The sequence below is a fragment of the Dipteris shenzhenensis genome, chromosome 29, assembly GCF_047967505.1.
Source record: "Dipteris shenzhenensis isolate YYH24624 ecotype China chromosome 29, Dip_SZ_1.0, whole genome shotgun sequence".
NCBI classification, from domain to species: domain Eukaryota; kingdom Viridiplantae; phylum Streptophyta; class Polypodiopsida; order Gleicheniales; family Dipteridaceae; genus Dipteris; species Dipteris shenzhenensis.
The window spans coordinates 34,553,781-34,574,842 of record NC_141624.1 but is presented as its reverse complement, the minus strand read 5'-3'; the positions used below and the strand labels follow the sequence as shown (position 1 = coordinate 34,574,842).

Genomic DNA, 21,062 nt, shown 5'->3' with positions numbered 1-21,062 from the left:
GCCTCAAATATTCCTCCACCCATTTGTTCACCCTTTCCGAGTGTCCATCAGTCTCAGGATGGTATGCAGTGCTAGGTGTGAGTAAAGTACCCAATGCTATAAATAACTCTTGTCACTAACAATTTCCTTATGGAAACCATGATGCTTAAAGATAAGCTCAATGAATTGCCAAGCAGCCTGTGATGCTGAATACCGGGTCTTAGTGGGTATGAAATGGGCCTGTTTTGTCTATCCACCACAACATAGATGCTGTCCCATCCCCTCTTTGTAGAAGGCAATCCTGTGATGAAATCCATTGCTATGTGCGTCCATTTGCCCTCTGGAATGGGTAATGCTGCAAGAGACCTGTGGGTTATTTGCTGTCCACTTTATTATGTTGGCAAGGCAAGCATTCAGCCAGTATTCAACCATATCTCGCCACATGCCTTCCCAGGTAAATCTCTACTTGATTCTTTCATATGTTTTAGTGAAACCTGCATGTCCACAGCCATGCTGTGTTGAGCTTCCTTTGACCACCAAAAAGAATCCTTCTTCAAGCGGTCAGTAAGAGGAGCTGCCCTCTTGGCAAATTTGCAAATAAAGCGCCCATAGAAGGAAGCAAGACCTAAAAATCCTCTCAACTGGGTGGGGTTTTGTGGCTGTGGCTGATCTTTGATGCATTTCACCTTTCTGGGATCCACCCGAATGCCATGTCTACTCACAATATGCCCCAGGTACTCGACCTCCTCTGCCATGAAAGTGCATACGCTGGCTTTTGCATAAAGCTGATGCACCCTCAAAATTTCCAACACTTCTTTCACATGCTCAATGTGCTCTTGCCTATCCTTGCTATAAATGAGGATATCATCAAAGAAAACCAGCATGCATCTGAAAAGAAGTGGCTGCAATATCTTGTTCATTAGTGCTTAGAAGATGGCCGGTGCATTAGTCAATCCAAAAGGCATCACCTTGAATTCATACAAGCTCCGTTCTATGAGGAAGGCCGTCTTGTGCTCCTCTCCTTCTTTCACCTTGTCTATCTTTGTAAAAAACTGAGCACCCTTGAGTTCATCCTACAGGTCATCTATCCTGGGGATTGGAAACTTGTTCTTGATAGTGGCCTTGTTTAGACCTGTAATCAATGCACATGCGGTACGATCCATCTTTCTTCTTCAGCAGAAGCACCTAGAAGTGGTATGAGAGATGAAGTCCTTCTCAAGCAATTCTCGCACTTGTACTACCACAACCTTAGAAAGAGGGTATGGAGCTTTGTTTATGGGCTTACTGCCAGGCTCTAGAACAATTGCATGATCCACAACCCTCTTGGGAGGCAATTGGGATGGCATATCAATAAATACATAAGCAAACTCCGAGAGCAATTGCTGCATATCACAATCCTCAACATGGGGAATGCTACCCCCCCTCAGATACTGACACATTCATTGCATAGAGGGCATGCTCCTTCCTAAGCTCTCTAGCCAACTGTCGTGCTAAAATGACCTGCAACAATGCCATGCAATGCTATAGTTCTACCCCTATGGACAAAGCTAAGTGATAGGGCATTTAAATCAATGCTGATTTTGTTAGAAATGACCCAACAGAGGGTACGCACAGCCGAAGACTGATAGTAATGCCCAAGATCCTGCTCACACAGTGTGCGTATGGGGTGCGTGTGGGGTGTGGAATCACAAACTTCTTAACTTATGTGCATAAAATAGATGTGCAGACTCATCAATAGACAATGAACCAGCCAGATAGAGAAACCACCAAAATAATATATTTCCATCCAAAGCTATGGACACAATACAAAAGAGAGAGATCCAGAGTCCCACCAATGGTGTGGTCCTCTGATCTTACCACAAGGTACTTCTCCTATCTGCTGGCTATCTCTAGACTCGAGCCGGTGTGCTCCACCTTGAGCGTAATAGACTTTCCGTCCAAAGATCTTGTCCACCTTGTTGTCTGGAAACCAGCCTAGGTGGGCTGCCACTCAAGCTCAGTCTGCAGCTTCTTCAGGTTCACCTTCACCTCCTGTGGATAGGCGCCCAAGGCTAGCCTACTTGCTGCTCCTGTCTGCTGTCAGAGGGCTGCTCCAGATGATGTAGAATGAGGCCAAGAGCCTCTGCTTTTATAGGCCCCAAGGGGCTGGGAAAACCTACCGACCCAGGCCCCTAGATGTGGCCGACCTGGTTGGTACTTCCTGCCCCCCCCCCCTGCCGACTTTTCTGGCCCCTCCTGGGCCGACTTTACTGCCCTATATAAGGGCTATTGCTGGGCTCTTTTGGGCTGCTTCCTGGCTCCAAGGGCAGCCCCCATTTGGCCCTACTCTTGGGCATATCTATGACCAGGTGGCTGGCCCACCATAGCCTCCACCTCTGCCCTTTCTGTCATGCTGGTTCTGCCCTCTGCCAGGCTATCTCCAGCCACGTGTGCAGCGCGGTACTCATCCGTACTGGTGCTGAGGTCAGCCGCCATGTGTTGCCATCATGCAGCCACTCCTCACCTTCTCTAGATGTGTTGCCCACATGACAGCCATGATGCTGTCCATGTGGCAGCCCCTTTCTCTCTTTTTCTGTGGGGTACTGCCCTAGGTCTCCCTCCCCCATGCTCTCCTCATATGGGGGCTTACAGATGGGGAGGTGACCATTCCAACAGATATTACCCAAAAATTTCAACCAATTGCAGCCCAGGATAGCATCTATTGGGCCCATGTCCAATGCCAAGAGATCCCCAGCAAATTCACAATCCCCAGAGAGCTTGATTCTTGCATCTTGGCAACAAGATTTACTAATCAAATGTTGTCCATTTGCCACCTCTACTCTCAGCCCATGATCAATCTCAGTAGCAATCAGTCCCACCTTCTGTAAGGTCTTAGAATTGATGAAACTAAGAGTGCTACCACTGTCCACAAGCATGGAATAGACCTGCCATTAATTTGCCCTTTCAATCTGATAGTTTCAGCACTTCTGGCACCCATCAAGGCATTAAAAGAGATAGCATAAATTGTTTGCTACGCATCCCAATAGATCTCCTCCTCATCCATAAGAGCATTTCCATTTGCATCCTCTCGCGCATGAAAAGGCATAGCAACTTGATGCTCCACATGAAAGATTGTAGGCCAACGGCCTTGTGCGCCACAGCTGAGTGTCATTTGATTGTATACCATGCATATTATGTTCAATAGCACCACCGGGATCAAAGGGGAAATCAACCCCCTTCATAGCTCCAGTATTTGGAGCTTCTTCCACGTTATGTGCACTCTCTCATCATGAGTGGCATCCAAGGTCTCAGAAGCATCCATTAAATCCTCATCATCCAATATCTCAATAATAATGCTGAGTTTTGCAGTACCATTGTTACACATTTTGCAAACTCCTTGATGCTCAGGAGTCCACTTCTCACCACACTTAAAGCATAATTTTGCTTGCCTTCTGCTGTCCATAATAGCCTTGGTGTGTTGTTTAAAGTCTGATTTTTCATTTCTAGCACTTGGCTTAGCTCCTGGCTTAGCATCAGATGACTTGTATGGCTTAGCATATGGCATCTTACTGCCTGTGACAGTGGGAAATCTCGGAATGGTTCTGCTTTTGATTTCCTATCATGCCAATCAGTTACCTTAGGCTTCTTCTTAGCCTCATTTGCAGTCCCATATGCACTGCCCGCTGCCATCTTATACTTGCTGGCATATTTGGGCTCAAACACCTTTGTCAATTGGACTGCACGCTCAATTGTTTGAGGGTTATGTGCCTTTACATTTGCAGGCAAGGAAGGACTCAATCCGTGGATAAAACGCAGCAACTTCCCTTTCTCATATACATCCTGTATGAACAAGGAAAGCCTCCAAAAGCGCTGCAAATACTCTTGGACTGTACCAGTTTGCGACAATGCATAGAATTGAGCCAAGTACTAATCCAAAATGAGTGGGGATACAATTCACGAAGGTAGGAACCATCATTTCTTTAAAACCCCTCCATGTGGTTGGCCATTGAGGTGAATCCCTCATGGGTTGAAACAAACCTTGGAAGCATGGTGCCTAGAAGACTTCAGGAGGTTCACTTGTTGTGAGAGGGACAACTAGAGGATGTTGGCAATTTGGATTACTTGAGATCACTAGTGGGAATGTGACTGAAGGTGATTTGCCATCTACTGTTACCAAGGCTTGACCTATGTACTAGGATGGTTCTTTTGCATGGAACCGGATCTAGAGGAGCAGGAGCTGAGGATTTGTCATTGGAGCTGACAAAGCATTCACATCGACGTGTTGGGATTGGGCCAAGATGTGTCCGTAAGAGGGTCTGTTGGTTGGGTCACCTGCCAACCCACATGAGGAGAGCATGGGGGAGATGGACCAAGATAGGTTAGGTGTTATGTCGACAATGATTCAGGCTGTGATAAATGCAAATCTAATAGGCAATGAAAGGATGCTACATGGATAGCACATTAGCTATCATGTGGGCAGTAAACATACAAAGAAAATATACACATGAGCTCACCTGCAAGTCATTGGAGGCTGCATAGCATGAGTCTGGAGCAGATCTGATAGACAGAAGGGAGTTGAGCAGAGGTGCAACCATTTGGAGCAGCTTGGAAGTTGGCGTAGGGCTAGAGAATTGCAGTACATCGACTGGAGCCTAGCAACCATCAAGGACTGTACAGATGTTAGGCGCCTTTGTTGTACGGGTACTTGTAGAGCATGATACGGAGCTAGAGCAAAGGTTCCTGAGTTGGAACAGGGCCAACATGCAAGTAGAATACCAGAGGCATGTAAGTGACCGTTTGGAGCAGAAATCCAGCCAAGGAATGGGCATGTATGCAGTCGGGGAAGAGCTGGAACTTCTTGGACCACTAGCAGACTGACACGTGGCTAGGCAAGCAATCGAAAGGCTGCCCAACCAATCAGTTTATAGACTAGCTGGGTTATCTAGCTGTGTTGGCCAAATTCGGCCTTACTAGTTGGTTGATTTAGGGGCCCTTGGGGCCTATAAAACGAGCCCCCTTCAAGGCTTATTGTTCATCTATATTGTGAGCAAGCTGCCTCAAGCCTAATCTGGGAGCTACTCAAAGCAGCAAAGGAGGGTGACTATTTGCACGGATCAAAGAGTTCAAGGTGTCTTCATCTTTGGCTGTCCACGGTGCAGCCGGAAGATGGGATCAAAGGAGGTGGCTTGGGCCTCACCATTGGCTTTCCACGGAGCAACAAGGAGGTCAAGAAATCATTGCAAGCAGTGCCCAACATGTGGCTGTCCAGGAGGATCAATCTAGAAGTGTGTTTGTGGGGCATGATGACAAGGCTAACTCAAGCTCTAGGAGATACGCAGGCCAAGTGTTTTGGGAGTGCCATGGAGGTATGAGAACAGCTTTTTTTATCTACAAGGGCCCACATCTACATAGCACTCTGCTAAGAGGGTGGTACATTGGACATTGGCTTTGTATTGTGTCCATGTTAGACGGAAATATAAGTTTTGTTGGTTTTACATATTTCTTGAGCATTGTCCATTTACTTGCTACACATCCATCTGAGTACACATTAAGGAAAGAAGTTTGAGATTGAAATACACCTTTGTATGAGTTTTTGGCTATTTAACTCTCCTATGAGGTTAGGCTTCTTGCGCTACGTATAACCTCTGTTGATTTTCGCATCAAACAACAGATGGTGGATTTCCTTGGGGTGCCATTCCTAGAATCTAAAGACTTGCTAATGCCCAACCAGCAAAGGTTGGCTTTGCCACTCATTGAAGTCAATCCACCAAGCCCCATTTGGCTTTCTATAAGATCTCAAAAGTAGCCATGAGTATTGTCTCTGAAAAGGTGCTTATAGTTGGTTAAGACCATAGCCAAAATCACAACGTAGAAGTGTGGCATGCACTTCTATCCTTCCATGTTTTAGCTCAAGGTGGCAGATCAACCAAGAGTCAAGCCCTTCAAAGCCATCCCCATGACAATAAGTGGTGTAACTTTCTTGGTCAAATTGGTCGTTTTAGGCTTTAGCCATGTTGCAGAACCAATTCATGTATCCCATTCTCCTGGGTTTGCATTGGCTGTGCTGGGCAAGAAGGGACCACTCTCTCTATCCCTTTGGACTCCATAGACTTGAGCTTCAATCTTCCTATTAGGCTTGGCTAGTGCATATAACAGTCCTCTCGGATGAGAGGATGAGAATTTTAAGGAAGAAGCCACCCAGGAGGAACAGATGGGGCCAATGGGGATGGCCGAAAGAAGTTTCATGACTATAGATCTGAAACACATGACCTTGAGATGAAGAATCATCATCTTGGACTAGATGGTGCTTGGCAATTTTACAGCAAACATCGTTTAGTTGGCAGAGCCTCGAGCAGATGGGAAATGCCTTCACATTTGCTACTCCACAAACCTCATGTTACCTGCTGAAATAATGACTACTTTAGGAGACACGTCTTTTGGAAACTCCTCCACATTGTAACATGCAGGGACTTACTACCTTGTTGTGCTCGGAATACAATGAGACATGAATCTGTCTACTGAGTTGTGCGGAAGCGTATTCCCAAGAGAACACAAGGAGACTTGATGTACATGCTTACTTATGACAAATGTTGGCAAAAATGCCTAAATGACTGACTGTACGTGATTGCAAACGGGATGCAAACTGTAGTCGATGGGGGACCGAGAGAACACAAGGAGACTTGATGTACATGCTTACTTATGACAAATGTTGGCAAAAATGCCTAAATGGCTGACTGTACGTGGCTGCAAACGGGATGCAAACTGTAGTTGATGGGGGACCAAGGATGATGGCTAATTGTGTGAGTTTGAACTGATGACTAAATGCCCAAAATGGGATGAGGCCCCTTTTATAAGGCTTGGACTAGCCGAATGGGTCAATTGGTTGACAAACCTGGTCAATTGACCAACCAACTTGGTTGGTCTGTCAATCAGTCAACCAGCCAATTTGGTTAGCCTAACTGAGCCGACCTGGTTGGGCTTGTTGGTCTGGCACTTTTCGTGAGTGAGAGAGATGAACTAAGGTGTGAATGGGGTGAGGGAGCTGAGAGATGGGCTGAGAACTGAGAGATGAACTGAATGAAACTGAGAGATGAACTGCTGAACTGTAAACTGAAATAGAACTGCTGAAACAGACTGCCAAATCACAACCTTGCTGTTGTCCATACCGTGCTGCTTTGCTGCATGGAGGTGCTGCTGCAAATTTTTGATCTGTTGGACATGATTCGGGGCTGGAACTGGAACTGAGAGGGTGCTAAATGAGGAACAAGGGGCTGGGAGACCCTTATATAGGCTGCTAGGTGGCCGACTGGCTGCCCGACCTTCAGCCCTGGTTGACCGGCCTACTGATCGGATCAAGTAACCCGACCTGGTCAGCCCTTGTGGCTGGTCCTAGGCGACCCAGCTGGCCATTCATTTGGCTGCTAAGGCCCTCAAATGGCAGCCCTAAGGCTGGCCATTTGATCTACACTAGCCCTAACTGTTCCCAACTAATCTAGGCTGACTTCTAACTAGCATAGCTAGTTCTCAAGTGGGTACAAGAGGACTTTCACTAACCCTAAGGCTTGGAGACTGACATACGTAGCTCGTGCTTGACTCATCCCTGAAGTGGGGCCATGGCATACTACAAAAAGCCTACTATAGGGATCTCCTGATGTACACAATGCACTTGATGTTGAGTCAAGTGTGTCAAAATGCACCCTAGTGTAGGGGTGCATGTGACATTCCCTCCTTGACTTTGCGGTAGATGCATTGCTTCCAAGTAATCCGCTAAAATTTGGGGAAACTCTATAGGCCATTCTATGGGCTATCCATAGGTGTCACTCATTCCTTGGTATGCGCCTTGTAGGCCTAGTTACATTCAGTTAGGTCAGTTGGTACAATTAGTACATGTACCACTTAGGACAGTTAGGATACTTAGTCCAGTTAGGGCACCTAGCCCTAGGGTTTTGTTATATTGGCTCTCTCTTGATCCTCCACTCTCAGTTTTGCAGCAATTCATTACAACATCTCGTTTTTGTCTTCTCTCCTCCATTTTTTGAGCTTCCATTGCTTGCCACAGCCTACAGTGGTATAAGAGCAGGTCGGAAATCCATTCCCTTAGCCATTGGCATCTTTTTCAAGCTGTTTGGCAGCCCCTTTTTGCTGGTTTTCTACACACTCGTGAGCGTTTGAGGCCTCTCCAAGCACTTATGTTGCGAAAACTTAGCATTTCACGCGTGAAGGTCACATTTTGGAGCATCTACCGCGAAGGGAGCTGCATTTCTAGGCGTTTTCACCTTCCCAAAGCTAGTTTCAACCTATATGGCCTTACACGTGCGGGATTTACCTGTTGTATGGATTCGGTACAACAGTACAGCTGCTATATGAAAATATGTGCCAGCATTTATTGCTTCTCGGAGGCTGTACGGACCTGCTACATCGCATTCTATCTGTGACTGCATTTAATGCGTTGCTGACACTGTACTGCCTGTGTAGACATCCGTATAATGCATTTGATGCGCATGCAGAGTAGTGTGGTGGCTGTACGGATCATTTAATGCAGTACGAGAGTGTATGGGTTTGCTGACATTTGAATTTAATGCTGTACGGACTTGTACGGACTTCATTCCAGCTTGCTCGAAGCTCTCTCCTGTGATTCGGAGCTATTTCTTGCGGTCTCAAGAAGCGTGTTGGTGTTTGAAGACTTTTGGAGCTTATTGAAGCGATCCAGAGGCCTCTGCTTGAGCCCATTCCTTCTCATTTGGCTTCCCTTTGCCTCTAGCTGCGAGCTTCCCTCCATTGGATCACTCTCCTCTCATTTCCAAGTGCTCCCCTCCTCATGGGAGCACTTTCTCTTGCTATAACTCTCATTTTCAGCCCTCTCTTGGCATCTCTCATTGCCATTTGCTGTCATTTTCACCTCTCCTTCAAGGGTGAATCCCTCTACTCGCATTCGGAGCCTTTTCCCTCTTGTATTTTCGGGCTACATCATTGGGTAAGCCTTTGTTGCATTGGTTCTTTCCAATTTCTGCTTCATCTGCATTTTGGAAAGGCCCCGTGTTGCCTTGGAAGGCCCCGTGTTGCCTTTTGGGGAATTTTTGCAACAGGTACACATTGGGACAGCAGCGGTCTTTTGCAGTGATAAGCTTTGAAGCTTGAGCAGAATTTTGCCACTTGATTTTTAAAGGTCCTTCCTCTCATTTGCCTTGCCAGTTGGTGCATTTGCCTTGAATTTTAGCACCCTTCAAGGGTGAATCCCTCTGCTCGCATTCAGAGCCTAAGCCTTTGTTGCATTGGTTCTTTCCAATTTCAAAGCGCCTCAAGGGCCGACTGGCCTGCTCTCCACACTGCCCTATAAAGGGCTCAAAAGCTGCCCAAGGGGAGCCTCTACTCCTACCCAACAACCCCGACGAGGCTGCCACTGTCTTCAGCCCTACTGGAGGCTGCCACGCATCCTGCCCTATGCCTCCAGCCAGCAAGCCTAGGTGGCTGACTATCAGGCCGGCTCACCTTTGCCTAGGGAAAAGCACTACAAGAGGGGTAAAACATGGTGACCAACCTACCCTAAACTACCCTCACCGGGGCGGGCACAACCACAAAACAGGCCCTCACTCGTCTACCCTAGCCTCACACTGGGTGAGCACACCCACAAGAAGGCCCTCTCTCTCTAGGTGACATTAGGAGATGTTGACCTCCAACACCCCCTCTCATCTCATGAAATGGAACAAAGACGCTAGGGAGCTGGTGTGCATCACTGAAGATAGCCACATGTACTGTCAAAGAGGCCCCCTCTTGGTGCAAATTTAGCACGATCACAAGAAACATGTAGCTATTGCTCCTAGGCCACAAGTGCTAGGTACACTCCTCTGGTCTAGTACTGGTACTATACGTCATCTGGTACAACAATCCAACTGTTGGTACATCACTCCAACAGAAGGTACGGGAACAATAATCCAACTTATACTGCCACCAATGCAAGGTCTGCTTCCTTGCATGGGCATCTGTATCTCAGAGCTAGATAGTAACCTCTGAAGTCCCCTCTTAAGTCCAATGTGGTACACAGATGCTAGATCGATGAACTTCAGTGCTCCAATGACAACAGGCACATTACAACTCACAAGGATCAACCGAGTGTGTCTGGATTCTCGCACTGGCAATCTGCTGACCCATCCGGATCTCCAACGGCATCAGGTAGTAATAGCTGCAGCAGAACACTATGAGACCCCCTCTGGATTTGCTAGGTCATAATGTCCAAACCAAAGACATACTGGTAACGTACAGCCACCTAAGTCAACGAGAGCAACTCCTCATGGCTTGAGGTCTTGCCTGAAACCTTGCCTCGTAAAATGATTGCCTTCCTCCTGCACCTGATTGACAAGTCCCGTTGCCACACACAAGCAAGAAATCCTCATTTGGATCAAGAAAGCATGCTAGCAGTGCATCCTGCCTCGTGATACTAGAAGGTCGGAGTACACGTCATCGCGGCAATAACACTATTGGCCAACTGGTTACTGGGCCCCTTACCATTCTTTTGGGGACACTGTCGCCAATAATGACCTTTCAGGCCACAATGGTTGCATGTATGGGATGCCTTGAGTGCCTCTTGTTCCTCAGCTGTGAACTGCTTTCTGCCTCTCTGCCCAGTTGCCAAAGCCTCAAGCTGACTCTCATAGGTACAATCTATAAAGCGCTCCTCCTGGTCAAGCACCATGGGGACCAATTTCTCCCAGGTCAACTCATTATCCTTCCACTTGTGATCAAGGACGTATAGAAAGGCCCCATACTGAGAGGATAACTGGGACAGTAGAGATATGGCCATGTCCTCGAATGATATCTGTTTCCCTGCCTGGAGGATCTCCCGTTGAAGTTCCTATAACTTGTTGATGTAGTCCCACATCGATGAAGACTTCCCTCTGCATGGGAGAGGTTCGATTATACATGGACGCCAAATGCTCCCATATACTCTTGGTCAGTGTTATGTATTTCACGTGATTAATCACCTCAGGAGTATAGTTAAGAAAAATGAATGATCTTACCCTTGCATTGACACGGTCCCTGAGCTGAGGCAGGGTCTCGGCCTCCTTTTGCACCAGGATGCCAAGGTCCTTCGCAAGGGGATCTGGTCTGGCAACACCTATCAAGATGAAATCTGCCAGATCGTATGATTGTAACACAGACTCCATCATCAGCCGCCAGACGCCGTAATTGAGTCCATCCAACTGGTGGTCAACCAGGAACGTGGGCAAAACTGGGATTTTTGTCTTGTTCTCTGACATCTTGGACAAAGTCGCCATGTCGGAGTGAAGAGGAAACTGTACTGAAAGAGAGGGTGGATGGGATAGAAGGGAACAAAAGGTTGAAGAAAGGAGAGGCTGCAGAAGAGGATGAAGGGGCTGACAGTCCAATTTACCTTCACTCCTCACTGTCCATCCCTCGGGAACACCTCCTCTCTAATATGAAAACACCCTTCAAAGTCACCCCTTGCTGGGCACCCGAACAGTCCACTCCTTGCACACACTCCTCCTCAAAGACACCCGAACAGTCCACTCCAGTGTGTGCTGGCTCAACACTCCCTCCGATCCTCGGGTCTCAAGCTAACCGTGGCTCTGATACCATGTGAGAAGTGCAGCAGAAATGAACACACACACACACACACACAGAGCACCTCACACACACCACACTGAGAGGGAGAGGGGAAAACAGAGAGAACTGCAAGTGATCTCAGGCCAAAACCCCACAGCCTGCTGGGGAAAAACCTCTACTGAAAAGACTGCCAAGGAGATCACAAGACTGCTCACAAGGCATCCGCAATGAGATATACCTAGATGAATCCAGGAACATTCCCAAACTCATCCTCTAAAAACACAACATAGTGCAGTTTCAATCTCACGAGAGTCACTCATAAGATTGAGAACCATAAACTCCATCTGCAATGAGATGCCTAAAACACAAGCGGGGGGGCCTATATATAGCCCCCATCCCTCCCTAGTCGGTCAGCATGAAGCAGGGCTGACCAGCCTGCTCTGTGGGCTGACCCACAGCCCTAGGGGCTGAGCCCTCTCTGCCCTATATAAGGGGCTGGCAGCAGCCCTACTGCCCCTGCTAGAAGGTGGACTGCAAGGCGCCTTAAGGGCCGACTGGCCTTCACTCCACACTGCTTGTAAAGGGCTCAAAGGCTGCCCAAAGGGAGCCTCTACTCCTGCCCAACAACCCCGGCCAGGCTGCCACTGCTTGCAGCAGTCCTACAGGAGGCTGCCAGGCATCCTGCCCTATGCCTCCAACCAGCAAGCCTAGGTGGCCGACTATCATGTTGGCCCCTCCTCTGCCTAGACAAAAGCACCACAAGAGGGGCAAAACATGGTGACCAACCTACCCTAGACTAGCCTCGCGGGAGCGGGCACACGCACAACACAGGCCCTCACTCATCTACCCTAGCCTCACACGGGGTGGGCACACCCACAAGCAAGGCCCTCTCTCTCTAGGTGGCATCAGGAGATGTTGACCTCCAACATGCTCAATTCTCACTGTAGCTGCCATGAATCCTTGAACCTTCTTGGGATCCGAAGGAACCATGCCAATGTAACATGCTACCACTTATCCGGGGTACGACCAAAATATAAATTTGGAAAACATCCCAATCATGCTGTCTCCTTTACCGGCCAAAATCCTTTGCTGACCGCATCCCCAGTACTGTGATTGCTACAGACTTTTAAATTCTTGAAGAATGCTCAAGTCTCATTGTAAATACAAGACTCCCTTGCACCTTCTTCAAATCCAAAGGAACCATGCCAATGTAATATGGTACCACTAGTTTGGGATAGGATCAAAATATAAATTTGGAAAATATCCCAGTCATGCTCCTTCCTTTGCTGACCAAATATCGCAATTTGGAAAATATCCAGACCATGCTCCCTCCTTTGCTGATCGCATCCCTATTACTGTGATTGCTGCAGGCTTCGAGATCCGTGAAGAATGCTCGAGTCTCACTGCAACTGCTAGGTCTCCCTTGATCCAAAGGAATCATGCCAATGTAACATGCTACCAATAGTTCGGGGTAGGACCAATATATAAATTTGGAAAATATCCAGACCATGCTCCCTCTGTTGCTGATTGCATGTGATTGCTGCAAAACTTGGAGGTCCCTGAAGAATGCCCAAGTCTCACTATAACTGCCAAGATTCCCTCGAACCTTCTTCAATTCCAAAGGAACAATGCCACTCTAACATGCTACCACTAGACCAGGATAGGACCAAAATATTAATTTGAAAAATATCCCAACCATGCTTCCTTCTTTGCCAATTGCATCTCCATTATTGTGATTGTTGAACCTTCGAGGTTCGTGAAAGAATGCTCAGATCTCATTGTAATTGCCATGACTTTCTTCGATCTTTGAGATCCATGAAGAATGCTCAAATCTCACTGTAATTGTGAGGAATCCCTCTAACCTTCTTCAAACCCAAAGGAATCATGCCAATGTAACATGCTACCACTAGTCTGGGGTAGGACCAAAATAGCACCACTAGTCCGGGTTAGGACCAAAATATAAATTTGGAAAATCTCCAAACCATGCTCCCTCCTTTACCAACTACATTTCCATTACTGTGATTGCTGTAGATTTCGACATCCATGAGAATGCTCAAGTCTCATTGTAATTGCTAGGACTCCTTCCAACCTTCTTCAGATATAAAGAAACCGTGCTCTAATACAAATGTAACAGCGAGGACTTACTACCTAGCTATGCTCGGAATCCAATGAGACGTGAATCTGTCTATTGTACATATGCTTACTACTGATGGCTGAATGTCCCAAGATGGGCAGCTGGGGCCCCTTTTACAGGACCTAGACCAGGCTGATTGGGTCGACTGGTTGACCGACCTGATCAACCAACCAGCGGACGTGGTTGGTCAGCCGACCAAAAGACCTGGTCCGCCCAACTATGCTGACCTGGTCTGTGACTTGGTTTAGTCAGCTTGGGCTGGCCATTTGGCCTACCTACCAATCTATACCAGTCTACACTTGGATCTTAACTTGGACTGATCTTTAGGGATGGGAATGGACCTACATAGCTCATGCCTTACTCACCCTTGAACTAGGGCTTACAATGGGGCAACGGAATATGACAAAATGTCCTACTCAGAGAACTAATGCTGTTTATTATGCACTTGATGATGAGCTTAGTGTGTCACAATTCACCCTAGTTCAGGGATGTATGTGACACACATTTACTATACTACATGCTCTACACAAAATCCTAATGATTTGAAATACTAGAAATGGAGCTTGAGACATGTTTTTGTGCACTTTTACAAAGGAGGAGGTGCAATCTCACATCTACGTACATACAGACACACACACACACACACTTTTTTTTTTTGAAATCCGTGTATTCTTATATTACAAGAGGCTGTCCCCAAAGTGGAGATTAGCAAATGCAAGATCATAAAATTTCATTGTAAGACAAGTAGACAGCATAATCTATCTGACAAACAACCATGCAATTATAAAAGGATTGCCTGCGTGACATATGTAAATAGTGGAACATGGAAGAAGTAGGCTCTCGAAAAACTCGGTGGTTCCTATCTTTCCACATAGTCCAAAGTGCCCAATATCAAACCCATGTAAAAAATAGATCAAACTTTGCTCTCCGTGGTCAATCCCAAGGATCCAAAAAAGCTTGCCAAAGCAAGCAATTGGAAAGCGGGCATGGGGGCGTTGTTGAAGAAATAGCAAGAAGTCACCGGTGACAAGGCTATTCCAAAAAAGATGGAGCAAGGAATCCTTGGGAGCCAAACATATGCGGCATAGAGCAGGAGCAACACGTCTATGTGCCAAGAGTTGGCTAAAAGGAATAACACCAAGCATCACTCACCATAGAAAAACCTATTGACGAAGCGGAAGTTTGCAAGACCAAAGCTGCTGCAATCTTTTATGCCACCATTTCGCATGATGCGGTATCCAAGGACGCGGCATCTAGACCCTGTATAAGCCAGCCACTGAGATATCAGCCAGGCGTAAGGGGCAGGTAGCAGAACCCTAGCGATGTACGGACCAATCAATAAGGCGGTACATAAACTCCAACCTGGGAACCGGTAAAAAGGAATGTAGCATATGAGAAAGATAGTGCCAAAGGGCTTGATAATGCATCCCAATCCATACTATCTGGTTGCCAAAGGAAAAGGCAATAAAGTACCGTCATCACGAAGTTGATCACCACACACACACATATTTTTTAGTGAAAACTTTGAATGCTTTATATTATAAGATAGCTATGCCAGAAAACTGGTAAGCTGAAAGATTACATCAAGAGAAAATCTCCGTGTAGGACAAATATACATCATGATATATGCAGTGACTTTGCAGGCAATCGAAGAGCGATTGCTGCAAAGGACGACGGAAGAAAACAAAGTAGAAAAAACTAGATCACGAAAGACTCTGTGGTTTCTATCTTTCCAGAGAGTCCAGAGTGTCCAGTAGCGAACTGTAGGCCATCTCCTGGTGGTTCTAGTGATGCCCTATAGGCCATGGTATGTGCCTTGCAGGCATAAATATAGGCACTTATAGTGTTAGTGCCTTTTAACTTAGTCCTATGTGAAACCTAGGACACTTAGTCCTAGGTCTAGGTACAAGTACTTTGTATGCTTCATTTTCATTTATCCTAGTTGACGTGACGACAGACTCTATCGACTCTTTGTACCTTGCTGTCTCTCTTTTTCTATTCATTGATCCTATAGTGGTATCAGAGCCCGGATCTGCTTCCTGTCCCCGTACAGTCCGTACAACTGTACGGACGTTCGTACAGATACGTACGGATCCTGCGTCAGATCCCGTACAGCTTCTACCAGCCACCGTACATTTTCGTACCTGCGTTCAGTACAACCGTCGTACAGCTCCATACCTACGTTGCCGTGCATTGTACTTGTAATCGTACAACCGTACAGATACGTATCTGCATTGTCGTACAGCTGTACAATAGGGCTACGTAGGTCACCATACAAGGCTCCGTACTGCTCTCCGTACGTCACCATATAGGGCTCCATACTGCTCTCCGTACTTGCACTCCGTACAGTCAGCATATCTGTCCCGTACTGTGTTTCCGTACAACTGTACAGCCATACATTGGATTCTGTACTCTTCCATACGTATTTTCAGTACTTGCACTATACGTTGTACTTGCTCCGGGATTTGGTACAGCACTTGGCACATGTGAAATTACTTGCGGTCTTTTTCTGTTTTTTGACAATTTTTACTGTCAAACCCTAATTTCCAATAGAAAATTTAGGGCTTTTGACATCTGAACCTTCAACCTGTCAATACAGTACTTTGGACAAGGTTGACAACTGAAATCCTTCCAAAAATTGAAGTTTTCAGTTAATTTTAGGTTCATGACTGTCACATTGTGCCACGTCATCACTCAGGTCAACAAAATTTGGCCTTGAGGCTTTTGGGTTTTCAGGTCTCTTTCAGGGTATCACATTTGCTATGGCTGGGAACAATCAAGATCTATTTGGCGTTCTTCGTGAAGATGATAAGTTGGATGGCACCAACTATCCGATGTGGTCTTATCTCATGAAACATATTCTTGTTGCAAAGCATTTGTGGAATATTGTTTCTGGGGTTGATCTAAGGCCAGCCAATGCTACAGTGGTTGCCTCTACTGCTGGTCCCTCTACAGGGGGTACTCCTCCTGATGCCTCATCTTCTAGCACTCCTGCTACTACTCTTCCAACTCAGGAACATTCAAGATGGGATGTAAGAGATGTAAATGCACATTTATGTATTGCTTTATCATGCAAGAGAATCATTAGTCCACACATCCGGTCTTGCAGGACAGCAAAGGATGCTTGGGACAAATTGACTTCTCTCTATCAGATTCGCAATGAAGCACGTGTTGCATAATCGAGAAGGCAATTACAAGAAGTCAGTATGAATGAAGGTGACTCTATGGATGCATACCTGACAAGGGTCAAGGACCTCATCGAACAACTTGCCAACATTGATGAGGTGGTGTCAAATTCACAGCTTGTCAGTACCACACTGAATGGCCTACCAGATACATATCAAGGGTTTGCTACAACCCTTCGATTAGTGGCCATGGGTAATCCAGACCACTATTCTTTTGATCAGCTAGTTACTCTGCTTTTGCAGGAAGAGCAAAGCCGAGCTAATAGACAAGCCATTATTCCTGATCATGCATTTGCTTCACAGCTGACAGGAAGAGGCAAGGCTTCCAAGCCTATGGGCAAGCCAAAATCTGCGCATAGCAGCTGCAATTCCTCCCATCCATCTAAAAATACAACAGATAAGTCAAAGAAGAAAAGATGCAACTATTGTCGCAAGCCTGGACATGACATTTCAGAATGCAAGAAGCGCATTGCTTCGGAGAAAAAGAAAGCAGGATTGACAGTTAATGCCTCACATGCTATTGAATCCCATGAGCCAACAGTTGCTTCACATGCACATGCTCTTCAGGATGATTGGGCATGGGCTGTCCATTGCTCATTCGATCCCTCCAAAGCTGATGCACTCTTTACTACCAATGACACTCAGTCTTGGTACTTTGATAGTGGTGCTTCCAAGCATGTCACATCTTGTAGACAGTTGTTTCACTCTTTAGCTGATGCACCTCAAGAGGGGACTGTCACATGTGCTAATAATGCTTCATATGCTGTAAAAGGAATTGGAGATGTGCAGCTCACATCTATTTCAAGTCATCCTGTCACTTTGACAAATGTTCTCTTTGTGCCTGGAATTGAAGTCAACTTAATCTCAAATTCAGCAATTGCTACTTCAGGTTTCAGAGTGATTTTTGATGGCTACAGATGCCTAGTTTATGATCTTCGTGATGACAATGCCATAGTTCTCACTGGCACTTTGCAAAAAAGGCTTTATCACCTTGATCATCACTCAGCTGCACTTTCTGTTGAAGCATTTGCTATTTCAGATTCACAGCTTGCTGAAACTCATCTTTGGCATGAGAGAATGGGTCATCTCAATTATAGAGCTCTTGCAAAGCTACATTCACAGTAGATGGCAAATGATGTACCTCAAACTCACACAGTTTCCAAACATGTGTGTGAGGGTTGTCTTTTGGGTAAGATGCATCGGTTTCCTTTTAAAAAAGAATTGTCCAAAACTCTCACAAAGGAAATTGCAGCTAGTGCACAGCGATGTCTGTGGCCCAATGAGGACAAATGCCATTGGGGGGTACAAATATTTCATGACTCTCATTGATGATTTCACAGATATTGCTGGATATATCCTTTAAAAGCCAAATCTGAAGTTTTCTCATGCTTTTAGAGGTGGCTGAATATGGTTGAGAATGAATCAGGATGCAAGCTTGTCACTCTCAACACAGATAGGGGGGGAGAGTATACGTCAAAGGAGTTTGATTCTGTCTTCACAAGGCATTATTCACTCATGCACTACTCCTTACACTCCTCAGCAGAATCCTGTTTCTCAAAGGAAAAACAGGTCCACAATGGAGATGGCGAGATGCATGCTTAAGGCCAAGTCTTTGCCCAATAAATTTTGGCTTGATGCAGTCATGTGTGCCAACTATGTGCTGAATAGATCACCTACATGGGCATTGAAGACTGTTACACCTTATGAAGCATGGAAAGGCAGGAAGCCTTCACTTTCACACATGAGAGTTTTTGGGTCTCTTGCATATGTTCATGTACCATCTCAGCTGAGACATAAGCTTGATGACAAGGCAATCAAATGCATATTTATTGGTTACAGCCAAGAGAGCAGAGGGTATCGGTTATACCAACCAAATACTGGGAAGATTATTGTCAGTAGAGATGTAATCTTTGCTGAACATTCAGCTTCTCCTCTTGTGGACTGCAAAGCTAAGCTAGATGTTGACATGTTTGATGCCTTTGACTCTTGGTTACCTCTGCCTTCATCAGAGGAAGACTTTGACCAGCAACATGAGCCTCCTGCAGGCCCTTCAACAAGCAATGATCAACCAGTATCCCATGCTGATTTGCAGGTTTCTTTTCCAGCACAAAATGATCCCACTATTCATGATGCAGTGATTGAAGAAAGAGCTGTCAAAAGATAACAAAGGCAAGTTCCCAGATGGCTTCTTGATACATTGAGGGACAGCAAACAAGATCAGCCTTTTGCTGCCCGGACAAGATCAAGGAATAGACAGATGCATGGTCACTTTCTTGAGTTTGCACTCCTTGCTACAGCTTGCAATGAAGAGCCTTTGTGCCATGAAGATGCTTTTGACAGCAAAGAGTGGATGGATGCAATGAGAGCTGAGTTACAATCCATTGCCAAAAATGACACATGGGAATTAGTAGATCTCCCTCCCGGCAAGCATGCCATTGGTACTCGGTGGATCTACAAATTAAAAAGGAAATCTGATGGCAGTATAGATCGATACAAAGCCCGTGTTGTTGCAAAAGGGTATGCCCAACAACAAGGCATTGACTTTGAGGAGACATTTGCTCCCACATCCAGGATTACTAGCATCAGATGTGTCATTGCCATTGCAGCCCATCACCATTGGCAAGTGCACACACATATAACAAAGTTTGGAAAGGCGAAGCAAATTTTTTAGACTGAGCTAACCTGGTGAGCTGCTAATGCATGTCCTTCAGTGTCCAACGAGGATGTGATGCAAACCCCATAATTCATGTGCAAACTCTCTACTGTTGCAACATACCAAACCACAGCCTCTGTTTTTTAACTGTCTGGACCGCCTGCATCTGAAACGCTTTATGAATCTATGCTTTTAACACCTCGAAGTCAACAAAAACTGAAACTGATGTAGGTGTTCAAAGGTTTGCAATAACTGTTGTATATGTGTATCGTAAAGTTGCAATAGCAATGATGACTGAAGAGGGTTGGTGGAAAAGAAACAATAGTAACGATAGTTTTTTCTAGAGGCATAAATGTTTCATCTGTCCAACTTAATTTTGAGTCTGTTTGGCTGATGACATTTGCAGAGCACTGAAAGTATGTTATTGTGATATTCGTGGGGCTGTACTTGTGATTGTCCTGTTCATTGGAAAATGTATGATGATGCTTCTGTGTGGAGCTGTGGATGACAACTTTTGGAGATTAATCACAGATGTCAGAGGGTAATCTCTCCCTTGTGGAATTTATTTTGAGTTTTATTTTAGACTGTTAATTTTCATTTTAGACCAGGTTGGGAACTTTCTGACAAAAATTTTTTGCAGCTCCTGGTAACCTGGTCTCCAAGGGTGTTGAACCATTCTTTGGATTCAAGTAGTGAAGAAAACAGCTTGAAAGGATACTTTTCCTCACACCTATATATATCGGTGTTTAATTTGTAACTCTGTCAGGTACAATGACTATCCATTCTTTAAGAGAAGCCTGCCTTTTTGAGTTGAAACTCCACCCAGTCTGCTCTGGGCCTTCTTTTATGTTTTCCAGCATTTCCGGCTATTGTATTCTTACACTTCTGTGTACCTTAAAGTGATGGCCGATTGGGAGCCGATTCACACCTCCTGTAAATAGTGAGGAATTTGGAATGGGCTGTATATCAGTGTTTTCATGTATAAATGCAACCTTGTGTACCATGAGCAGTTGTTGTATACAGCATGCCTTTATTTCTTGAAACCTACAGGACTTCCGCATCTGTAATGTTGAGGGTTTAAGCATTATCCCTATTAACTATATTTTATTTTTATTTGTTATCATGATTCAGTTCCCCACGATGTATGAGAAAAGTCCCTCCAATGAAGAGTAAATTTAACATCTACATTCCACGATACATGCCTTCCTCTAAAGAATCCATGTATCTGAGTGTGTGTGAGTATGAGTGCTTGCGGCTTCGCAGTGGGTGTGGGCATTGGGTGCACATGCGCACAACCATGCACCCACCCATCAAAATATCTGTATATATATATATATATATTTTAATGCAAGTGTGTGTACATATACATATCTCTCTCACGTCATATATGTTTGAATGCAATTGTGTACGTAGACATATGCCGCTCTCACTTTATAACACAATCTTTTCTTTTGTCCTAGTAACTGACGATTTTTGAAAACAGAGAGAGAGAGAGAGAGAGATGATAATTTTGAGATGTCAATTGGTTTTAGCATCAATGGGAGTACAGTAAGCTGTGGTCTTGAACTTC

General features: G+C 45.5%; 1 protein-coding gene across 2 annotated transcripts in view; it reads left to right on the top strand.

The window, feature by feature from the left end:
• The window catches only part of HCF152 (Tetratricopeptide repeat (TPR)-like superfamily protein), a 43,814-nt gene extending 23,253 nt beyond the window's left edge, over positions 1–20,561 (top strand). The window contains exons 2-3 of one of the 2 annotated variants that reach the window (XM_087401017.1): positions 19,899–20,033; positions 20,133–20,561. The gene's annotated coding sequence lies outside the window, so the exon portion shown is untranslated. The remainder of the gene's footprint in view (positions 1–19,898; positions 20,034–20,132) is intronic. The other variant, XM_087401018.1, reaches the window with a different exon arrangement.
• The last annotated feature ends 501 nt before the right edge of the window (positions 20,562–21,062 follow it).